This window comes from Mauremys reevesii, linkage group 1 (assembly GCF_016161935.1).
Source record: "Mauremys reevesii isolate NIE-2019 linkage group 1, ASM1616193v1, whole genome shotgun sequence".
Classification (NCBI taxonomy): Eukaryota; Metazoa; Chordata; order Testudines; family Geoemydidae; genus Mauremys; species Mauremys reevesii.
Genome location: NC_052623.1, coordinates 154,150,891 through 154,168,684, shown reverse-complemented (window position 1 = coordinate 154,168,684; position 17,794 = coordinate 154,150,891). Strand labels below are relative to the sequence as shown.

General features: G+C 42.5%; 1 protein-coding gene across 16 annotated transcripts in view; it reads right to left on the bottom strand.

Moving 5' to 3' along the window:
* Nucleotides 1-17,794, bottom strand: part of SYTL5 (synaptotagmin like 5) — a 186,418-nt gene that overhangs the window by 120,168 nt on the left and 48,456 nt on the right. The window contains exon 1 of one of the 16 annotated variants that reach the window (XM_039546510.1): nt 13,461-13,510. The exons of the other annotated variants lie outside the window; for them this stretch is intronic. The gene's annotated coding sequence lies outside the window, so the exon portion shown is untranslated. Of the gene's footprint in view, nt 1-13,460; nt 13,511-17,794 lie in introns of those variants that run through there. 16 annotated transcript variants of the gene reach the window in all.

Here is a 17,794-nt window from a genome sequence, read left to right as displayed (position 1 = left end):
GTTATCAGAAGAAGAATGGTTCAGTAGCTGGCACACTAGCCGCAACTTGGAAGACGCTGGTTCAATTCCCGCTCCATCACAGGCTCCCTGTACAAGTCACTTTGGGCCTCAGTTCCCCACCCATAAAATGGGTATAATAGCACTTCCTACATCACAGGGGTGTTGTGAGGATACATATAGCCAAGACTGTCAGATGCTATAGTAAGGGGAGCCCTACAAGTAAGATAAATGTCTAACACTGAACTGTTAAAGACCTCTGTTTGCCCTCTGTCGACAGAAAATAAAGCCCCTTCCAAAATCCCTTTTTCACTTTCATTATAAATAGGCTTGGCAGAAATCAATTTTAATATAATTTTGATGGACAACATAGATATTTTTTAAACTTTTAAAATTTTATCTATTTAAATTTTCACACTCAAAATCATGGGCTTTATGCATTTATTTCTATTTTAACTTTCACAGTTACGGGAAATTAAAGGGGGAGGTGTCAGACAATAATTATTTAACAACAGACATTGAGATTCAAAATGTTAAAGCTTTATAACTGTTTAAACATTAGTTGCCAACATCACATGTCAAAATATACAAAGCAAATATCCTTAAATCAAACCCAAGTAAATTCTCAAGCAACATTTTTCTTACTTTGACTGTATGTAAATGTCAATTTTTATCAATGGAAACATTTTTTCGTACGTTTGTGTATGTACACAGAAACCAACATTTACTGACACTTACCAATATATATCTAATCCTTCCAAACCTAATTATAAGTCAGGCTGGAAGCACCCCCTATTGTTAAGGCTGCCAGACACTTCCCATTATAAAACCCTGTTTGCAGTTCCTTATAACTTTGCCAAACGAACTATTTACGCTGAAGTTTTCTATGCCAGGCACCTGCCTGATGCCAAACTGTCTTGGAAATCTTTAGCCAAAATAACAGAGCCATTTCTGAAAATGAGGATAAGGAAGAATATGTTGTTTTTCCCAATTTATATTCTGGTGATCTACTTGAAATTTGCCTTTTGTCAGAGATATGCCTTTTGCTGCCCCTGTGAAAATCTACCCAAAACTGGCCAAGTTAGGAGCTTTGAAAAATTAGTTTGCACATGCTCAGTGAAGGCTTGCTAGAGCTGCGCAGCTAAATTCCCCGAAGATTGCATCTGCACTATGTATATTCCAGTCCAGGGTTGAGCAGGTCTCTCCCTTCAGTTGCTGCTTTGGGCTACCATGGGCCATGCCAGGTCCAGGCACTGGAATTAAGAGCAGGGAGCCAATCAGCCTGGAGGATGAAGCTGCCTGATTCAAATACCAAGGGGACAAGAGCCAGACCTGTGGATAGGAATAAATTAGGATAATGAGCTTTGGAAGTGGAGGGAGATCGGGAATCAGTGGGTTGGGGGAAGAAATGGAAATCAGGCAAAGAGCTGAGTGTGGAAGGGGACTGGAACTGGAGCCTTGGGAGGAGGAAGTGAATATTGAGATTTGACAAGAAGCCTGAAAAAGGAAACTGAGAATGGGAGCCAGTGGGGATGGGTAGTGTGTGCTGGAGGGGAAAGGAGAGATATAGATCTGATGAGGAGCCAGGGGCAAGGAACTGGGGATGGCTGGGCAAGGTGTGGGAGTGAGGGTACAGAAAGACTGGTAATGGGGAGGAGACTGGGACAGAACATCTGGAAGGGAAGGCGAAAACTGGGGAAAGGAGACTGGGACTGTGATTCTAAATCTGAGGATTGGAGGCTGGGACTCACTAGGGGAGGAAATGGGACTGGGGTGAGAAGCCAGGGTGGGTGGGGAAGAGAAAGGATCAGGGACAGTTTGGAGGAGAAAGGGCAGAAGTGGCCAAGCTTAGGGAGGGGAGAGGTAGAACAGGTAGAAGAGTCTGTGCCCACTACAGCACACTCCCCAATTGAGCTTGGTGTGGAACCCAAGAGCCCAGTCTCATCAGTCCTCTGCTGTCAGCAAATATCTGTGAAATTCGCTGGCAAAGTGTGTCTCATCGCCCGCTAATGCTGTTCCCCATAGCAATAGTAGTTTGTCCTCTATCAGTCACTTAGAGTCACAGAATCATAGAAGATTAGGGTTGGAAGAGACCTCAGGAGGTCATCTAGTCCAACCCCCTGCTCAAAGCAGGGCCAACAACTAAATCACCCCTGCCTGGGCTTTGTCAAGCTGGGCCTTAAAAACCTCTAAGGAAGGAGATTCCACCACCTCCCTAGGTAACCCATTCCAGGGCTTCACCACCCTCCTAGTGAAATAGTTTTTTCCTAATATCCAACCTAGACCACCCCCACTGCAACTTGAGACCATTGCCCCTTGTTCTGTCATCTGCCACCACTGAGAACAGCCAAGTTCCATCCTCTTTGGAACCCTCCTTCAATTAGTTGAAGGCTATCAAATCCCCCACTCACTCTTCTATTTTGCAGATTAAATAACCTCAGTTCCCTCAGCCTCTCCTCATAAGTCATGTGCCCCAGCCCTCTGTTGGACTCTCTCCAATTTGTCCACATCCTTTCTGTAGGGGGGGGGGACCAAAACTGGATGCAATACTCCAGATATGGCCTCACCAGTGCCGAATAGAGGGGAATAGTCACTTCCCTCAATCTGCTGGCAATGCTCCTACTAATGCAGCCCAATATGCTGTTAGCCTTGTTGGCAATAAGGGCACACTGCTGACTCATATCCAGCTTCTTGTGTTTAAGTTCATTGAAGATTTCTCTGTTCAGCCAAGCTGGTGACCTGCCATATTTGCTATTCTTTCTGCATATCAAAATAGTTTGTTCCTGTGCCCTCAATAAGGCTTCTTTAAAATACAGACAGCTCTCCTGGACTCCTTTCCCCCTCGTATTAGCCTCCCAGGGGATCCTGCCCATCAGTTCCCTGAGAGAGTCAAAGTCTGCTTTTCTGAAGTCCAGGGTCCATATTCTTCTGCTCTCCTTTCTTCCTTTTATCAGGACCCTGAACTCAGACATCTCATGGTCACTGCTGCCCAGGTTGTCACCCACTTCTACTTCCCCTACCAATTCTTCCCTTTTTGTGAGCAGCAGGTCAAGAGGAGCATGGCCCCTAGTTGGTTCCTCCAGCACTTGCACCAGGAAATTGTCCCCAACACTCTCCAAAAACTTCCTGGATTGTCTGTGCACTGCTGTATTGCTCTCCCAGCAGATGTCAGGGTGATGGAAGTCCCGCACGAGAACCAGGGCCTGTGATCTGGAAACTTCTGTTAGTTGTCCAAAGAAAGCCTCGTCTACCTCATTCTTCTGGTCTGATGGTCTATGGCAGACCCCCACCACATCATCATCTTTGTTGCTCTCACCTCTCAACTTAACCCAAAGACTCCTAACAGGCTTTTCTCCAGTTTCATACGGGAGCTCTGAGCAATCATACTGCTCTCTTACAAACAGTGCAACTCCTCCACCTTTTCTCCCCTGCCTTGAACTTCAATAGTTCAAGTGGCATTGGTCTGTATGATGACACTACACACACACAAAACTGTTAGAAGAACATTATTAAGGTTGCAAAGTCAAGCACACAAAAGTTACAATATGTCAGAATTAAGGTTGCCTGTACAACTCATACAAACTCAGTCTCACCCCGCACCCACTCCCTGGCTCCCTGTCCCAGTCTCTTTGCCTACTTAACCCAAGTTCTCCCTCCACCTCCAGCTCCTTGTCAGATGTGTCTCCCTTTCCCCAGTGCCCCATTCTGCCCCACACGAGTTCCCAGGCCCAATCTATTTGTCCAGCCTGTCCCAGTCTCCACACTTTCCTGGCTCCTCATCCGATCTCAGTGTTTCTCAATACCCATGCCATGTGGCTCCCAGTCCCAGTCTCTCCCCGCCCCTCCCCACCCATCCAGTCCCAGCTTCACCTACCCCTGGCTCCCAGTTTCCTTGTCCAGCAAGTTCCAGTGTTCTCCCCCAACTTCCAGTCACAGTTTCTCTCTCTTCCCCCAAGTTCCAGTCTCCCCAGGTTCCTTGTCCTACTCTATTCCTTTCCCTCCTCCCAGGACTGGCTCTTGTCCCCTCTGATTTGTGTTAGATGGCTTCCTCTTCCACGCTGCCTGGAATCATTTTAGGAATCATTAAAAAGGGATAGAGAATAAGACGGAGGGTATCTGATTGCCCTTATATAAATCCATGGTATGCTCACATCTTGAATACTGCATACAGATGCGGTATCCTCATCTCAAAAAAGATACACTGGCATTAGAAAAGGTTCAGAGAAGGGCAACTAAAATGATTAGGTGTTTGGAACAGGTTCCATATGAGGAGAGATTAAAGAGGCTAGGACTTTTCAGCTTGGAAAAGAGGAGACTAAGGGGGGATATGATAGAGGTATATAAAATCATGAGTGATGTGGAGAAAGTAAATAAGGAAAAGTGATTTACTTGTTACCATAATACAAGAAGTAGGAGCCATCAAATGAAATTAATGGGCAGCAGGTTTAAAACAAATAAAAGGAAGTTCTTCTTCACACAGTGCACAGTCAACTTGTGGAACTCGTCTCCTGAGGAGGTTGTGAAGGCTAGGACTCTAACAGTGTTTAAAAGAGAACTGGATAAATTCATGGAGGTTAAGTCCGTTAATGGCTATTAGCCAGGATGGGTAAGGAATGGTGTCCCTAGCCTCTGTTTGTCAGAGGGTGGAGATGGATGGCAGGAGAGAGATCACTTGATCATTGCCTGTTAGGTTCACTCCCTCTGGGGCACCTGGCATTGGTCACTGTCAGTAGACAGATACTGGGCTGGATGGACCTTTGGTCTGACCCAGTACGGCCGTTCTTATGTTCACCAGCAACGGGGTCATTGAGAGCAAAGGAGAGACTCCCTGGTCTATGTTCTGCTGGCTGGCCCCACCCCAGCACAGAGCTGCTATTATAGGAAAAATCCAGCTTCACCCCTGTAACATTCAGAAAGAAATAAAATGCTCAGTCGTGCTAGGAGGATGGCACATATGCACTCCAAACAGCACTAGGAGCTGTGAGATTTGGGAATGCTCACCAATGATGCAAACTAGACACCATCAAATCAGGCCTGAATAAAGACTGAGTGGATGGGTCATTACAAAAACTAATTTCCCCATACTGTTACTAACACCTTCTTGTCAACTGTTTGAAATGGGCCACCCTCATTACTACTACAAAAGTGATTTTTCCTCCCTTGGTATTCTACTGTTGCAAATAGCCCACTTTAATTGAATTGTCTCATTAGAACTGACCCCCCCACTTGGTAAGGCAACTCCCATCTTTTCATGTACTGAGATGCCTAGCTTGAGTTTTCAGACTACTTAGCATTTTATAGCACTTTTATGTTCCTCCCCTCCTCCGCATTCAAAGAAGACAGCTTCCTTCTCCTCCATGCTGCCTGGGTGCCAGCAGTGTGGATACAGAGAGTACAGGAGAGAGTTTCCCTGCTCTCAGTGTCCAGCACAACAGTAGCACTGGCGGGTGGGGACTGCAATTGCAGGGATAGTCCTGCTCAGCCCCTGCAGCCCGAGGATTGAGCATGCTCAGCTGCTCTAGGGAGATGGCGCGTGCAGAGTCTGGTCAGCAGTAGGAGCTGTGAGGGGATGAAGCATGTACAGTTAAGGTGGAATCTTCAGAAAATTTAACTGCTAAACTCTAACAAGTCTCTACTGAGAACAAGCAAACCGATTTCAGGAGCTCTTAACTTGGCAAAACGTGGGTGAATTTTTATGAGAGGCCCCCTGGCAAATTTAAAATCTATGCTCCACAGCACAGAGGTGTTAGAGCTTCCTCATGAAGCAGGATATTTTTTTAAACATTGGACAAACCAGGTATTTTCCCCCTAACCTCATTCTCAGAAACAGCTGAACTATTTTAGCTGAAACTTCCACACAAAAAAGTCAGCCCGAGGCAGACATCTGGCATGGAAAAGTTCAACCCAAACTTTTAAGCTTGATAAAGTCATAAGCAACTGAAAACAGGGTCTTATAATGGCAAGTGTCAGGCAAGCTTAGCTATAAGTGTTGCTACCTGTGCCACCTAGAACACCTCTAGCCCAATTAACTCCTCCCATTCTCTTCCTTTCAATATGGTAAAGATTTTTGAGGTGCGTTCAGTCAGTACCCATGCCCCCACATTAACAATCAAATTCAAATTATAGGCACAGTTAAAATACTGTTCCTTTAGGAAAGAGAAGGAACAACACATAAGAAAAAAGAAAATCATTTGAGCTCACCTTTATTTAGGTATAGACTAGGAAAAGCTGCACTAATATGGGTAATGAAAATTACTTTCAAAGATTACAGTTGGTAGCTGTAAATCTTCCAGGCTACTCTATTCTTTTTGGTTTGGGGCTCCTTGCTCTTCCCCAGATGCCGGCAGCTTGTCACCTCAGTTTTTGTCACAGTATTTCTCGGTACTTTCTCATCACATACCCACGCATTGGCGGTCCTTCAGGGCAGGAAATGCGTAATACGATTTTGTACAGCCATGCTACCATGCCTAGCTGTTCATACTTATGATGCTATATAAATAATAGTAGTATCTCAACTGGAGAAGAATAGTATAGTGAAAAACAACTGCACTGCAGATTGAAGAAGTGATTCTCAGTGGGATATAATTAGAGTTGTGAGCGGTTCTGCCAATTTGCTTTGCAGTGAATTGTGTGAGCATTTTCTTCAGTGTTGTTTCACATCAGTTTTCACAACATGCTCAGGCCCAGGCTCTACAGTGTTGGGTTTTGACAAACCCAATAACTAAACGCCACAGAAAAACTACTATGCTTCACTCAGTTTCGGCACTGAATCACGGCACTCCAAGAAGTTACAGAAACCTTAGCAAACCTACACTGACTTTTAAGCTTGTCATTAAAATTTGCCCAAGTCAGTTTCACATGGTTTGAGTTTTGATTAGCAGATTTTAAGAGTGCAGCTTTACCATGGTAGTAGCTGAAGCTTCTATCTGTGAAGGAGGGGGGGGGGAATTAACCCTTTAATTGGAATCCCCCAAGCATACCAACATGGACTTCCTTGGAGGATCCCCAAATCCTGCACTGGAGTCTTTTGTGGCAGTCTTGGGAGGAACCCACTTAAAAAGGTGAATTCCACTCAATTGCTTTAAGTACTGTGGGCCAGATTCTCAGCTGGTCTAAGTGGCTATGACTCTACGGACATCAGTGAGGAAAGGGGAAGTTAGAATTATGCTGATTTACATCCCCTGAAGATCTAACCTTGAGGGCTCAGTTCAGTTCCTAGCATCTCTGAAACCCAGCACCTCTAGTCAACATTAGGCTACAATGGCCAGAGAAAAGATACAGGGTACCCAGGAGTTACAAAGAATCAGCATGCTGCACAGGGATCTTAGCACAGATTAATAAAGTGTGTTTTTCCTTTGCAGAAGCCACATTGGGACCCTGCTCAAGCAAAATCCTTCTGAGGTGAAGTGAGTTAAAAATTCAGATTTCTTCTAGCTAATTTCAGAAATATCAAATTTTCACTGAACATTATTCTCCCTCTCAACTGTATTTCTACTTGTTCTGCTTTTATTTTGATGCCGTTTTGAAGATGTCATTAGTGTAGCGCAAGTAGAGTAGAGGTGTTAGGGGATGAGAGCTGAGGAAGCCTTGTTCTAAGTCAGCCATAAGAATGTTGGCATACTGTGGGGCCATGCAGGTACCCATAGCAGTGCTGCTGACTTGAAGGTATAAATTGTCTCTAAATCTGAAATAGTTGTGGGTGAGGACAAAGTCACGAAGTTCAGCCACCAGGTTTGCCATGATGGTATCGGGGATGCTATTCCTGACCGCTTGTAGTCCATCTTTGTGTGGAATGTTGGTGTAGAGGGCTTCTACATCCATAGTGGCTAGGATGGTGTTTTCTGGAAGATCACCAAAGGACTGTAGTTTCCTCAGGATGTCAGTGGTGTCTCGAAGATAGCTGGGAGAGCTCATAGCGTAGGGCCTGAGGAGAGAGTCTACATAGCCAAATAATCCTGCTATCAGGGTGCCAATGCCTGAGATGATGGGGTGTCCGGGATTCCCAAGTTTATGGATTTTGGGTAGCAGATAGAATACCCCTGGTCAGGGCTCTAGGGCTGTGTCAGTGTAGATTTGTTCCTGTGCTTCTTCATGGAGTTTCTTGAGCAGATGGTGCAGTTTCTTTTGGTAATCCTCAGTGGGGTCAGAGGGTAATGGCCAGTAGAATGTGGTGTCAGATAATTGTCTAGCAGCCTCTCGTTCATTTTCCAAACTATTTCCCCGATACTGATTTCCCCCTACTATTACGCACACCTTCTTGTTAACTGTTTGAAATGGGCCACTCTCATTACCATTACAAAAGTGATTTTTTTCTCCCTTGGTATCCTACTGTTAATTGAATTGTCTCATTAGACTGACTTCCCACTTGGTAAGGCAACTCCCATCTTTTCATGTGCTATGTATTTATACCTGCTACTGTATTTTCCACTCCATGCATCTGATGAAGTTCATGGGTTATAGCCCATGAAAGTTTATGCCCAAATAAATTTGTTAGTCTCTAAGGTGCCACAAGGACTCCTCCTTATTTTTGCTGATACAGACTAACACGGAAACCTGTTTACATACAAGCTTCAACTTGTCAGTTACCAATGCAGTGTATCTGCATGCTCACGTGACTAAGTCAGACAGAAATCCTTCTGAAACATTTGGATAGCTGGCAGTAATCAAATTAAATTAGAATAAAATTGGAGAGTGGAGGTTGTGGTATCTAAGTGAGTATAGAGTATCCTTTTCATTACAAGTATAGTCCACCAATGCTCTGTTGCCAGACTATCTTAAAGCAAGTCCTCCTTCTCTGGACAGCACTTTAAAAACACAGAAGCAAGGTTTGGATGTGCGAGTTTCTGTGTGCCTGAAAAAGAGCTATGAATCAGGAAGTAAAAAGATTCTAGAAACTCTCTCTAGATTGCAGAGCACAAACTCTTACCTCTCACTGAGCTCTTTTCATTTTCCTCACTTTGATATGATCAGGGGCGGTTCTAGACATTTCGCCGCCCCAAGCACGGTGGCATGCCGTGGGGGGCGCTCTGCCGGTCGCTGGTCCCACAGCTCCGGTGGACCTCCCGCAGGTCCACCGAAGCCGCAGGACCAGCGGACCCTCCGCAGGCATGGCACCGAAGGCTGCTTGCCTGCCGCCCTCCCAGCGACTGACAGAGCGCCCCCCGCGGCATGCCGCCCCAAGCATGTGCTTGGCGTGCTGGGGCCGGGAGCCGCCCCTGGATATGATGCTGCATAATTCTGCTGCTGCCACTCATTTGCCCCAAATCACCATTTAGTAGCCATATAAAAATAATAGTTTGTAAATCATACAATACGAGGAAAAAAGCAGAATTAGAAGAGCAATAATAAACCCCCTCCACACACATTATATATGAGACAGAGAAAGAAGAGAATGTAAATATTCATGTTTTTTTGCTTAGTTCCCATAAAAAGAAAACTGAGGTCATTTTTTCTCCACAAACATTACATAACACACTGCTTACTAGGCCTCATCCTTATTTTCTCCCTTTAGAGCCTTTGTCCGAGCATGATGTTAAAATATCTTACAAGAACACAAAATTACATGGAAATAACAAGCATGGTAGGATCCTACATTCACACATCAAGGCCAAAGAATATCAGTAATAACGAGAAGACAGAACTCTTAGCTTTCTCTCACAGTGTTTTATACAAGACTAATAATGGAATGTGAACTCATTACTGTCCTCAGGCAGGGAACTTTGTCTTACAATATATATTTCCATAGTTAACTTTAAAAAAAAATTAAGCTTGCATACTAACTTCAGGCAGTTTTTTGTTCATATTCCTTGTTCATGAAGCCTCCAGCTCTAGCCTTGATACGAACCACAATTAAACTCTGATAATGAACTTTGAGTGTTCTACAGTACTCTTGACAACTATGCACCTTACCTGGGAGTATGAACCCTGTGCTACATGACACAGCTTACTTACATCAACCTAACTCTGTAAGCGTCTACACTAACATGTAGCTCCCACAAATGTAACTCGCCCACTACACCAACTTAACTCCACCTCAGCGAGAAGCATAGCACCTAAAATCAATGTAGTTAGGATGAGTCAGTTGCTTATATTGAATGTTGCTGCCTTTCAGAAACCATCCCACAATGCTTCACACACCAGGCAGTTAAATTGGTGCAAGAGGCCCTGGTGAGGATGTGCACAGCTGACACCAGGAGTGTAGTGTGGACGTGTAAAACTGATTAAATTACTGTGGTGGCTATACAAAGACGTAACTTAGGTTGACTTAATTTTGTAATGTAGACTTGCCCTTAATTACATGAAATCCGAGCTATCAGAAGACAATAGACTTGACAATAGTCATAATAAAGTAAAACAGTATTCGTTATTGGTGTTAAGAGAAAAATTCTAATGCAAAGAAAAAAATACACACCATGAATTTACATGCATTTATTACCCAGTTTTGAGATACTGATTCTGTCCTTTAGCTTTCACCTGTATGAATGAGACATAGCTCCATTGATTTCAGTGTAAAATGAATGTAAATGAGAGGAAAAATAGACTCACTGCATTTAGTTGTCCCTATCTTAGTGCTGAAAAAGAGAGCAAAATATACATCCAGATTCCTGTAAAACCAAATCAAATTTTACTTGGGGTCTTCCATGTCTTTGCAGAGTCTTTAAATTATTATGTTTCCCTTTCCATTCTTTTGTTCTTGATCCTGGAATACTACTTTAAATAACCTGCTCTTGTGAACTGCAGCTTCTTCTTTCATCTGTATCTAGATGGAGACGGCCTAAAGAGGAGCTTTTGTAAATGCCAAAAGCAAAGGTTGGATCAAAACACGTGCAAGTATTGTTTAGGATGCATCAACCTGATGAACAACATAGATTAAAAGATAATAAATCATCTTTTCATTATGTATGGCTTTTGAGCACATCAGAGTAATGAACCTTATGTCTGCACAGCATTTCTTACATTTAAATTAATTTTGCTACACGAGCAACATACCCAATTAAAAAAAAAAACTTGGAAATAATGGATATCAAATTTGAGACTATGCTAGTAATTCAAGAAATGAGTGGGCCATATTACTGGATGGTCCTTTCAGCATCAAAGAAAAATATTTTTGCTTAATTTTTATGTTGAGAAACGGTTGTACTTCTATTGACATGAATACTTTCTGAATTTAAGAAGGTAAAGGGAAAAGGGCTGTAACTGGGATACATGCTGCCTCAAAGAGGATTATAGCTCTGAAGAAGCCTCACTCAAAACATGCAAGGAGTGCCCCAGCATTGATTCATAATATGATGAAAATAAGGTTGATCCACCACTATAAATAGTACCACTGTAGGCATTCCCAGCAGGGGCCAGGGACAGAATGAACCTGGAGACTCAGCTGTTTAGAAGGATACCTCCAAAGTGGAAGGAGACACATTGATGGGGGGAATGGGAAAGTTTTACAATTTTCCAATAAATATAGCTTTGGCTTGGTAACGCTAGTAAAGTAGCAGAGTGTATTGCAGGGCCGCCCAGAGGGGGGGGGCAAGAGGGGCAATTTGCCCCAGGCCCCGAGCCCCACAGGGGCCCCCACCAAAGTTTTTCGGGGCCCCTGGAGCGGGGTCCTTCACTCCCTCCAGGGGGCCCGGAAAACTCTTGCGGGGCCAGGCGCAGGAGCTTCTTCTGCTCCCGGTCTTCGCCGGCGGGGGGTCCTTCCGCTCCTGGGCGGAAGGACCCCCCGCCAGCGAATTACCGCCGAAGACTGAGCGGGACCCGCCGCCGAAGTTCAGCCCGGTCTTCGGCGGTAATTCGGCGGGGCCTTCCTTCCGGGACCCGCCGGCGAAGTGCCCCGAAGGCCCGCGGCGGGGCCCCCCTCCACCGAATTACCGCCGAAGACCGGGCTGCACTTCGGCGGCGGGTCCAGCTTCGGCGGTAATTCGGCGGCGGGGGGGGGTCCGCCGCGGGTCTTCAGGGCACTTCGGTGGCGGGTCCCGGAAGGGAAGGGCCCCCCGCCGCCGAAGACCCCGGGCCCCCGGAATCCTCTGGGCAGCCCTGGTGTATTGACCCTTTAAGATTGGTGATGCCAACCTCTAGACAGCATAGTCCACAGTCACAGAACATAGGAGTATAAAGAGAGGCATTTCAATTACAAAGAGCGAAGTAGAAAGCAAGTTAAATCGAACAAGGGGAACTTTATTAAACCCTGTGGATGTCCCATCAATAACAGTTCCTCCAGATTTCCTGGTGACCCATCAATAACAATCCCTCCCTCCGATTCCTGTTCCACTGATCTTGATACAAACGTAGTCATTAAGGGAAGACAATGCATAGTCTGGGAAGCAATTCCAGACTAATGCCTTTGTTTAGGGCCCAAAACTGAAGATCTCAGTCGTTAAGTGCAAAAGCTCCAAAGACCTAGGCTATTTAAATGTCCTTTCAAACCTAACTCTGCTGAGACGTGACTAGTTAAAACAGTACTACTTATTCAACATTTCTGTTCATTACACTTATTCAGAAAAAATAACTGTTTATTTCAGGGACAAAATAATTTTTTTACTACTAGCATTCTTTGCTATTATTAACACAGGGATTTAGATCATATTAATTAAGAAGCCTTTATTCATCATCACAGGAAATACACTCCCATGCCAACAGTCTCTTGAAGTGGGAGCAAGATTCAGTTCCGCCTTGCGTATCATCGGCGGAACAGTTAACTAAGGGCTTGTCTACATGGGAAGTTACTCCAAAATAGCTATTCCTGATTAATTCCACATGGACGTTCTTATTCCGGAGTCAGAGTGCCTTATTCCAATTTAGCTTAATCCACTTCAAGCACTCTTATTACAAAATAAAAACGCCCAAACATGAAGCTAATCAGGAACAGAGAAACTGCTTTAAATTCACACCCTACCTTATTCCGGATTAATTTTCAAGTGAAAACAAGCCCTAAATTCCAATTGCAGAGACAAAAATCTGCTCTAAATTATACTTATGTAACACCTCACTGTAAATCGAACAAGGAAACAGTGAACAAGCAGAATGTCAAAGTGCCTCTTTTCCCTCTCTCCTTCTTCAGAGCAGAACTGCATTTTGAGAATGTTAGAAATATCACTAGCAATCATCTGCTCTGTTGTCCTGATCCATTGCTCACTGAAATCAATGGAAAAACTTCCACTGGCTCCTGATTCAATACCCACTGGCCTGAATCAAGGGCTGAACTATTGTTATTTCTAAATACCAGCCCTTTTAGAGGGTGTGATATATTACGGCAAACTGATTAAATATTAAAACTCTCAATATGCGTCATAAAATATCCAACAGAAACCTACAAAATTTCAGTTTATAATACTTTTAGCAATCATTGTTCTATTGTTAATTATCAGATACTTAACTGAGAATATGCAATTAGCAAAACTCATTTTCCCATTACGGTTCTCATTTTGATATATCCCTCCCCCAACTTCACCACAAAAAAACTGACCTACCTGAAATTTCATGTGAGGTCTTAGCTCAGGGTACAGTTTTTCTTGAATGTCTGGGGCAATTCAGAAAAAGTGTCATAAGAAAATTCCTAAGCAAAAAACTTCATGATGGAGTTAAATTTGAACAGATATAACCTCTTCGGATAATGCCTTAGAACAACACTGAAGTTAAAAACCACAAGCCATAGATAAAAATCTTCAAGAAGCCAAGAAATCCAAAGGTAAGGTTACACTTTATAACCAATTAGAAAACTGCACACTAAACCACCTTACTTCTGCTTCTCTATTATCATCCTCAAAACAACTAAAAACATAAATAGATGGCTGCTAGTCTATACTACCATGCTACATTGGCGCAGCTGCGCCAGTGTAGCATATCTGTTGAAGACGTGTTATGCCGATCAGAGGAGCATTCTCCTGTTGGCATAATTACTCCACCTCAGCGGGAGGCAGAAGCTATGTTGGTGGGAGAGTGTCTGGCATGGACACCGCTTAGGTAGATGTAACTTGCATTGCTCAGAGAGGGGTTTTTCACACCCCTGAGCGACGTAAGTTACATCAATTTAAGCGGTAGCGTAGACAAGCCCAAACTATCTGCGAAAATCACCCAGCTTCATTTTGTCAGCAACACCACCCATATTAATGCTTAATCTTACAGTGAACTGATTACACACTACAGTATCATCAAAACTAAACTCCACCTGTGTTTACACAGATTTTGCATAATGCTTCTGCTTTCTTTATGCCCATATTCAATCCACTGAAAGATTTATTTTATCACTTCCTGAAGAGAAACTGAACACACCCAGGAGTCACTCTCACAGCACAAGATGAATGTGATGACTATTTACTATTTTCATTAGATACAGAACTAGCATATCTACAGAGAGACACCCCCTAAATTCTAATTCTTAAAAATATAGGATTTACAGGGTAAAAGAAAGGAAGTATTACACAGTTTCAGAGATTGATATGAATAAAAGACAATACAATTCTGTGGTCTACACTCTTGGAAAATGCCTTTCAAGTAAGCTTGCATGTGATTTACAGTAAAATGTTAGTGTTAGGACTAAATTGCCTTAAATCCTGTTTAATGGAGTTTTTTAGCTGGGAATTATGTACCCAATTGTGTGAAATGTTGAGTGGCACTTGGGGGAGCTCACAATCTTGCAAGATTTGGAATCTCTCCATTACTTTAATAAATTGCTTGTCATAGTATCAGTTTCATGCTTAGTCATTTTTCTTAATAGCAATTACAGACTTTATCGGATCATATAAGTTAGACATGAGGAAAAATATTAGGAAAGAGGTATTATATTAGGCGATCTATTTGTTTGTTCAATGTATCTCTAGTATTTTGAGAGCACCATTAGAGATTTACAATATTTTCATTTGCAGTACCAGTACTTGGTCCAACCAAGTTTTAAAATGGCCTAGACAATAGGATACCCATTACTCATCTTGGGAGACTACTCCCATACCCAATATCAATCTATTTGAGTCATTTATCAGGCACCTATCATTGGTTATTAAGTTTCAGAGGGGTAGCCGTGTTAGTCTGGATCTGTAAAAGCAACAAAGAATCCTGTGGCACCTTATAGACTAACAGACGTTTTGCAGCATGAGCTTTCGTGGGTGAATACCCACTTCTTCGGATGCAAGTCAATTGGTTATTAAATTACTGTAGCACTCTGTCAGAAAACTCTTCCCAATATCCAGCTCAAATACCATGACTCCTACTTATAACCTCCTGTTCCACATTAAACATCAAAGCTCCCTCTCTGGTGTTTACTGGCTTCATATCTTTAAAGATTCATGTCCCTACCCCTTATCATTCCTTTTTAAGCTTTACATATTTGGCTCTTAATCATTCCTTGCAATTCATTACCATTCAACACCTTCATCAGTGCTTTTTTCTATTAATTCCTTCAAAGGGTTAAATATCTTTCTAGTAATGACTTACATAACATTCTAGTTATGCTCGCACCCAGAGCCAGAGGCTGTGATGTCACTAGACGTTTTTCTCCTAAGATTTCCTACTGGTGGTAGCAATGGTGGGGGCACCTTGGTCTACACTAGTGCTAACAGCAAATAGCCTTTATTAAAGCTAATGTTAAAAAAATGATATAATATATAGGTTGGGAAAAGAGTATCCGTACATCTGGGTATAGTGCTTAGATTATCCACAAATACAAAGTTAGTTTTTAAAAGTCATATGATACATAGAGTGCATAATCAGCAATAACCCAAATTTAGGTGAATAGATTTAACAATACAGTTTAGACAGTAGAATCTGAATACTCAGGTACATCACTCATGAAAAGTTGTACAGAGATTTGGTTGTGGAAAGCAGCATATATCAATGAGTGGAGATTGTCCCTCAGGCTCCTTCCCAGCAATTTACTTCCCTCTCCCTCAGCTCCTCCATTACCCGACTCCATCAAGCCTTTGTTCTGCTTCTGAGGGGTGTGGGAAATATAGTTCTATATTGTAGTTTAAATGAATTATTACTCAGAGTTCTGTATTAATATGCCTAGTAAGGAATCTATTTGTCAAAAAACATTTCCTGAATCTTTTTTGTTGTCTGTATTGTTACAGACATACTTGCTGCGGGGTATTTTGAAATAAATGACCAAAAATAATTGAAACTGGTGTGATTATACTGTGTTATTTTGACAAATAAAATATGCAGAATTTTAAAATATAGTGCGCAGAATTTTTTTTTTTTTTTTTTGTGCAGAATTCCACCAGGAGTACATTATGCAACACTTCAGCTCATGATGCAATCTCATGACAAATCTGCTATCTACTATAAACATTAATGGTTTCTAGGTTTCTCCTTCTCATCATGTATGCACGTTTTGGATTACTTCCTCTTAGATACCTAGTGATCCAGAGAAATGAGAAAAAAAGGCAGAAAATAAGATTGATACTTGAAAAATGTATTATTCCTTGTCCTCACTAACATTTACAATGTCTCCCTATTTCACATATGCAGATGTCATTAACTCCCTGTACTCCCTCTTGCAGATTATTAATGAAGATGTTTAAATCAATATTTTCAAACTGAGGTGCCTAAAACTAGACTTCTTAAACCTTATTATGGCTCCTAAACAAAAGTGGAGTTCCTACCACCTGCAGCTCCCATTATCACTGGAAGCTAGGGGGGGTGTTTAAATTTTCTAAAAATCAGACCATTTAACTATACCTTAATAAAAACCAGACTTGTCACTGACCCCTGACCCTTGAAGTACCTCCTCCGCCCAGTTTATGACATTGTTTTTCTTATTATACTTTGCTTATGGTGCTTCAATATTAACCATACTGACTTGAATTAATAAGTATAAGATTTCACAGGATGCAATATTAAATGCTCCATTAAAATCCAGGTATTCACCACTTTACCTTGGCTACTAATTTTGTAATCCTATTTAAAAAAAACAAGTTTCTCTGGTAAATTTTACTTTTGTAAGCCCATGCTCCTTATAACTCCATTTTTCTCTAGATCCTCTGTGATTTTTTCCTTAATATTTGTTCCATTACTTTACTAGGAAAGCGTCGGGATGGTAATTTCCAGGACACACTTTTCTTTGTTTGAAAATCTGCATGCTGTTCGCTTTTCTTCAGCCTTCTGGTACCTCGGCAGGTGTCCATGACTTTTCAGAAATAGTTATTTTTTATCTTAAAAATGTGTTAAACATTAATATGCTGGAGAACGTGGTTCAATTTCCTATTTCCCCCTTTACCTCTCCCCTCCTTCCAGGCTCTGGGTTAGCTAGAGGAGGTACAGGCAAAGGAATAAATTCCTCAGAGTGATGTAAAGTATTCCCCTTCCCCTTAAGGTTGATCTCACTATGCTCCTATAGTACAATGGCTTCAGAAATAAGGGACCAACTCGAACTCAAATCCCACTGTAACACAAAAACTACCAGTCCTGTAATGTTGTAACTACTACCACTATTCGCAAAAAGCAGATCCAAATGACAGATGCACTGCTTTCAAACAGCATTTTCTCCCAGAAGTCTGTCTAATGCCAAAGCCTTTGGAGATACCATTCCCCTTATGGGCAATGGCTTCCATAATATCTGGATGACACCCAGAAAGTCCAGTTATTTACAGGACGGAAGCAAAGCATTCATGCTGCACTGTTGTAGCCTCCAGTTCATCCCCTGGCTACAAGATTCCTACGTATCGCTACTATGCGCCAGACAAGTACTGAATCCATTCTTTAAACTCTTTAAAAAGGGTGTTGGTTGTATCCTCCTAATTTGCAAGTACATTTCCTGTTTCCATGTTTCCCTACAGACTCAGTTGTAAGGGTCTAACTCTAATCTAAA